Source organism: Hyperoodon ampullatus (assembly GCF_949752795.1).
Source record: "Hyperoodon ampullatus genome assembly, chromosome: 6".
Taxonomy (NCBI): Eukaryota; Metazoa; Chordata; class Mammalia; order Artiodactyla; family Ziphiidae; genus Hyperoodon; species Hyperoodon ampullatus.
The window spans coordinates 25,066,790-25,073,221 of record NC_136919.1 but is presented as its reverse complement, the minus strand read 5'-3'; positions in this window follow the sequence as shown (position 1 = coordinate 25,073,221).

The following is a 6,432-nucleotide window of genomic DNA, read 5'->3' as shown; positions in this document are numbered from 1 at the left end:
AAAAACCCACCAGACCTAACAAATGAAGAAGAAATAGGCAGTCTACCTGAAAAAGAATTCAGGATACTAATACTAAAGATGATCCAAAATCTTGGAAATAGAATAGACAAAATGCAAGAAACATTTAACAAGGACCCAGAAGAACTAAACATGAAACAAGCAACGATGAACAACACAATAAATGAAATTAAAAACTCCAGATGGGATCAATAGCAGAAAAACTGAGGCAGAAGAATGGATAAGTGACGTGGAAGATAAAATAGTGGAAATAACTACTGCAGAGCAGAAGAAAGAAAAAAGAATGAAAAGAACTGAGGACAGTCTCAGAGACCTCTGGGACAACATTAAATGCACCAACATTCAAATTATAGGGGTTCCAGAAGAAGAAGAGAAAAAGAAAGGGACTGGGAAAATATGTGAAGAGATTATAGTTGAAAACTTCCCTAATATGGGAAAGGAAATAGTCAAGTCCAGGAGGCCCAGAGAGGCCCATACAGGATAAATCCAAGGAGAAATATGCCAAGACATATTAAGCAAACTGTCAAAAATTAAACACAGAGAAAACATATTAAAAGCAGCAAGGGAAAAACAACAAATAACACACAAGGGAATCCCCATCAGGTTAACAGCTGATCTTTCAGCAGAAACTCTGCAAGCCAGAAGGGAGTGGCAGGACATATTTAAAGTGATGAAGGAGAAAAACCTGCAACCAAGATTACTCTACCCAGCAAGGATCTCATTCAGATTTGATGGAGAAATTAAAACGTGTACAGACAAGCAAAAGCTGAGAGAGTTCAGCACCACCAAACCAGCTTTACAACAAATGCTAAAGGAACTTCTCTAGGCAAGAAACACAACAGAAGGAAAATACCTACAATAACGAACCCAAAACAATTAAGAAAATGGGAATAGGAACATACATATCGAAAATTACCTTAAATGTAAATGGACTAAATGCTCCCACCAAAAGACACAAATTGGCTGAATGGATACAAAAACAAGACCCATATATATGCTGTCTACAAGAGACCCACTTCAGACCTAGAGACACATACAGACTGAAAGTAAGGGGATGGAAAAAGATATTCCATGCAAATGGAAACCAAAAGAAAGCTGGAGTAGCAATTATCATATCAGACAAAATAGACTTTAAAATAAAGACTATTAGAAGAGACAAAGAAAGACACTACATAATGATAAAGGGATCGATCCAAGAAGAAGATATAACAATTGTAAATATTTATGCACCCAACATAGGAGCACCTCAATACATAAGGCAAATACTAACAGCCATAAAAGGGGAAATAGTAACACATTCATAGTAGAGGACTTTAACACCCCACTTTCACCAATGGACAGATCATCCAAAATGAAAATAAATAAGGAAACACAAGCTTTAAATGATACATTAAACAAGATGGAATTAATTGATATTTATAGGACATTCCATCCAAAAACAACAGAATACACATTCTTCTCAAGTGCTCATGGAACATTCTCCAGGATAGATCATATCTTGGGTCACAAATCAAGCCTTGGTAAATTTAAGAACATTGAAATTGTATCAAGTATCTTTTCTGACCATAATGCCGCTATGAGACTAGATATCAATTTCAGGAAAAGATCTGTAAAAAAAATACAAACACATGGAAGCTAAACAATACACTACTTAATAACGAAGTGATCACTGAATAAATCAAAGAGAATATAAAAAAATACCTAGAAACAAATGACAATGGAGACACGACGACCCAAAACCTATGGGATGCAGCAAAACCAGTTTTTAGAGGGAAGTTTATAGCAATACAATCCCACCTTAAGAAACAGGAAACATCTCGAATAAACAACCTAACCTTGCACCTAAAGCAATTAGAGAAAGAAGAACAAAAAAACCCCAAAGTTAGCAGAAGGAAAGAAATCATAAAAATCAGATCAGAAATAAATGAAAAAGAAATGAAGAAACGATAGCAAAGATCAATAAAACTAAAAGCTGGTTCTTTGAGAAGATAAACAAAATTGATAAGCCATTAGCCAGACTCATCAAGAAAAAAAGGGAGGGGCTTCCCTGGTGGCGCAGTGGTTGAGAGTCCGCCTGCCGATGCAGGGGACACGGGTTCGTGCCCCGGTCCGGGAGGATCCCACATGCCGCGGAGAGGCTGGGCCCGTGGGCCATGGCCGCTGAGCCTGCGCGTCTGGAGCCTGTGCTCCGCAGCGGGAGAGGCCACAACAGTGAGAGGCCCGCATACCGCAAAAAAAAAAAAAAAAAAAAAAAAGGGAGAAGACTCAAATCAATAGAATTAGAAATGAAAAAGGAGAAGTAAAAAAAAAAAAAAAAACCCTGACACTGAAGAAATACAAAGGATCATGAGAGATTACTACAAGCAACTATATGCCAATAAAATGGACAACCTGGAAGAAATGGACAAATTCTTAGAAATGCACAACCTGCCAAGACTGAATCAGGAAGAAACAGAAAATAGGAATAGACCAATCACAAGCACTGAAATTGAAACTGTGATTAAAAATCTTCCAACAAACAAAAGCCCAGGACCAGATGGCTTCACAGGCAAATTCTATCAAACATTTAGAGAAGAGCTAACACCTATCCTTCTCAAACTCTTCCAAAATATAGCAGAGGGAGGAACACTCCCAAACTCATTCTACGAGGCCACCATCACCTTGATAACAAAACCAGACAAGGATGTCACAAAGAAAGAAAACTACAGGCCAATATCACTGATGAACATAGATGCAAAAATCCCCAACAAAATACTAGCAAACAGAATCCAACAGCACATTAAAAGGATCATACACCACGATCAAGTGGGGTTTATTCCAGGAATGCAAGGATTCTCCAATATACACAAATCAATCAATGTGATACACCATATTAACAAACTGAAGGAGAAAAACCATATGATCATCTCAATAGATGCAGAGAAAGCTTTCGACAAAATTCAACACCCATTTATGATAAAAACCCTGCAGAAAGTAGGCATAGAGGGAACTTTCCTCAACATAATAAAGGCCATATATGACAAACCCACAGCCAACATCGTCCTCAATGGTGAAAAACTGAAACCATTTCCACTAAGATCAGGAACAAGACAAGGTTGCCCACTGTCACCACTCTTATTCAACATACTTTTGGAAGTTTTAGCCACAGCCATCGAGAAGAAAAGGAAATAAAAGGAATCCAAATCGGAAAAGAAGAAGTAAAGCAGTCACTGTTTGCAGACGACATGATACTATACATAGAGAATCCTAAAGATGCTACAGAAAACTACTAGAGCTAATCAATGAATTTGGTAAAGTAGCAGGATACAAAAGTAATGCACAGAAATCTCTGGCATTCCTATATACTAATGATGAAAAATATGAAAATGAAATCAAGAAAACACTCCCATTTACCATTGCAACAAAAAGAATAAAATATCTAGGAATAAACCTACCTAAGGAGACAAAAGACCTGTATGCAGAAAATTATAAGACATTGATGAAAGAAATTAAAGATGATACAAATAGATGGAGAGATACACCATGTTCTTGGATTGGAAGAATCAACATTGTGAAAATGACTCTACTACCCAAAGCAATCTACAGATTCAGTGCAATCCCTATCAAACTACCACTGGCATTTTTCACAGAACTAGAACAAAAAATTTCACAATTTGTATGGAAACACAAAAGACCCCGAATAGCCAAAGCAATCTTGAGAATGAGAAATGGAGCTGGAGGAATCAGGCTCCCTGACTTCAGACTATACTACAAAGCTACAGTAATCAAGACAGTATGGTACTGGCACAAAAACAGAAATATAGATCAATGGACCAGGATAGAAAGCCCAGAGATAAACCCACGCACATATGGTCACCTTATCTTTGATAAAGCAGGAAAGAATATACAGTGGAGAAAAGACAGCCTCTTCAATAAGTGGTGCTGGGAAAACTGGACAGGGACATGTAAAAGTATGAGATTAGATCATTCCCTAACACCATACACAAAAATAAGCTCAAAATGGATTAAAGACCTAAATGTAAGGCCAGAAACTATCAAACTCTTAGAGGAAAACATAGGCAGAACACTCTATGACATAAATCACAGCAAGATCCTTTTTGACCCACCTCCTAGAGAAATGGAAATAAAGACAAAAATGAACACATGGGACCTAATGAAACTTCAATGCTTTTGCACAGCAAAGGAAACCATAAACAAGACCAAAAGAATGCGAGAAATATTTGCAAATGAAGCAACTGACAAAGGATTAATCTACAAAATTTATAAGCAGCTCATGCAGCTCAATATTAAAAAAACAAACAACCCAATCCAAAAATGGGCAGAAGACCTAAAGAGACATTTCTCCACAGAAGATATACAGACTGCCAACAAACACATGAAAGAATGCTCAACATCGTTAATCATTAGAGAAATGCAAATCAAAACTACAATGAGGTATCATCTCACACCGGTCAGAATGGCCATCATCAAAAAATCTAGAAACAATAAATGCTAGAGAGGATGTGGAGAAAAGGGAAACCCTCTTGCACTGCTGGTGGGAATGTGAATTGGTACAGCCACTATGGAGAACAGTATGGAGGTTCCTTAAAAAACTACAAGGGCTTCCCTGGTGGCGCAGTGGTTGGGAGTCCGCCTGCTGATGCAGGGGACGCGGGTTCGTGCCCCGGTCTGGGAAGATCCCACATGCCGTGGAGTGGCTGGGTCTGTGAGCCATGGCCGCTAAGCCTGCGCGTCCGGAGCCTGTGCTCCGCAACGGGAGAGGCCACAACAGTGAGAGGCCCACGTACCCCCAAGAAAAAAAAAAAAAAAAAAAAAAAAAAAAAACTACAAATAGAACTACCATATGACCCAGCAATCCCACTACTAGGCATATACCCTGAGAAAACCATAATTCAAAAAGAGACATGTACCAAAATGTTCATTGCAGCTCTATTTACAATAGCCCGGAGATGGAAACAACCTAAGTGTCCATCATCGGATGAATGGATAAAGAAGATGTGGCACATATATACAATGGAACATTACTCAGCCATAAAAAGAAACAAAATTGAGCTATTTGTAATGAGGTGGATAGACCTAGAGTCTGTCATACAGAGTGAAGTCAGAAAGAGAAAGACAATACCGTATGCTAACACATATATATGGAATTTAAGAAAAAAAATGTCATGAAGAACCTAGGGGTAAAACAGGAATAAAGACACAGACCTACTTGAGAATGGACTTGAGGATATGGGAAGGGGGAAGGGTAAGGTGTGACAAAGTGAGAGAGAGGCATGGACATATATACACTACCAAACATAAGGTAGATAGCTAGTGGGAAACAGCAGCATAGCACAGGGAGATCAGCTCAGTGCTTTGTGACCGCCTGGAGGGGTGAGATAGGGAGGGTGAGAGGGAGGAAGACACAAGAGGGAAGAGATATGGGAACAGATGTATATGTATAACTCATTTACTTTGTTATAAAGCAGAAATTAATACACCATTGTGAAGCAATTACACTCCAATAAAGTTGTAAAAAAAAAAATATATCAACTACAAGAGGGCTTCCCTGGTGGCGCAGTGGTTGAGAGTCCGCCTGCCGATGCAGGGGACACGGGTTCCTGCCCCAGTCCGGGAAGATCCCAAATGGCATGGAGCAGCTGGGCCCATGAGCCATGGCTGCTGAGCCTGCGCGTCTGGAGCCTGTGCTCTGCAACGGGAGAGGCCACAACAGTGTGAGGCCCATGTACCGCAAAAAAAAAAAAAAAAAAAAAAAAAATCAACTACAAGAAATAAAAACTGTAAAAAAAACACGTGGAGGCTAAGCAATACATTACTAAACAACCAATGGATCACTGAAGAAATCAAAGAGGAAATTGAAAAATACCTAGAGACAAATGAAAACGAAAGAACGCTGATCCAAAACCTATGGGATGCAGCAAAAGCAGTTCTAAGAGGGAAGTTTATAGCAATACAATCTTACCTCAGGAAACAAGAAAAATCTCAAATAAACAATCTAACCTTACAATTAAAGCAACGAGAGAAAGAAGAACAAACAAAACTCAAAGTTAGTAGAAGAAAAGAAATCAGAAAGATCAGAGAAGAAATAAATGAAGTAGAGACAAGGAAAACAACAGAAAAGATCAATGAAACTAAAAGCTCGTTCTTTGAAAAGATAAACAAAATTGATAAACCTTTAGCAAGACATTAAGAAAAAAAGGGAGAGGGTTCAAATCAATAAAATTAGAAATGAAAAAGGAAAAATTACAACTGACACCTCAGAAATACAATGGATCATAAGAGACTACTACAAGCAACTAACTGTACGCCAATAAAATGGATAACCTGGAAGAAATGGAAAAATTCTTAGAAAGGTACAATCTTCCAAGACTGAACCAGGAAGAAATAGAAAATATGAACAAACCAATCACAAGT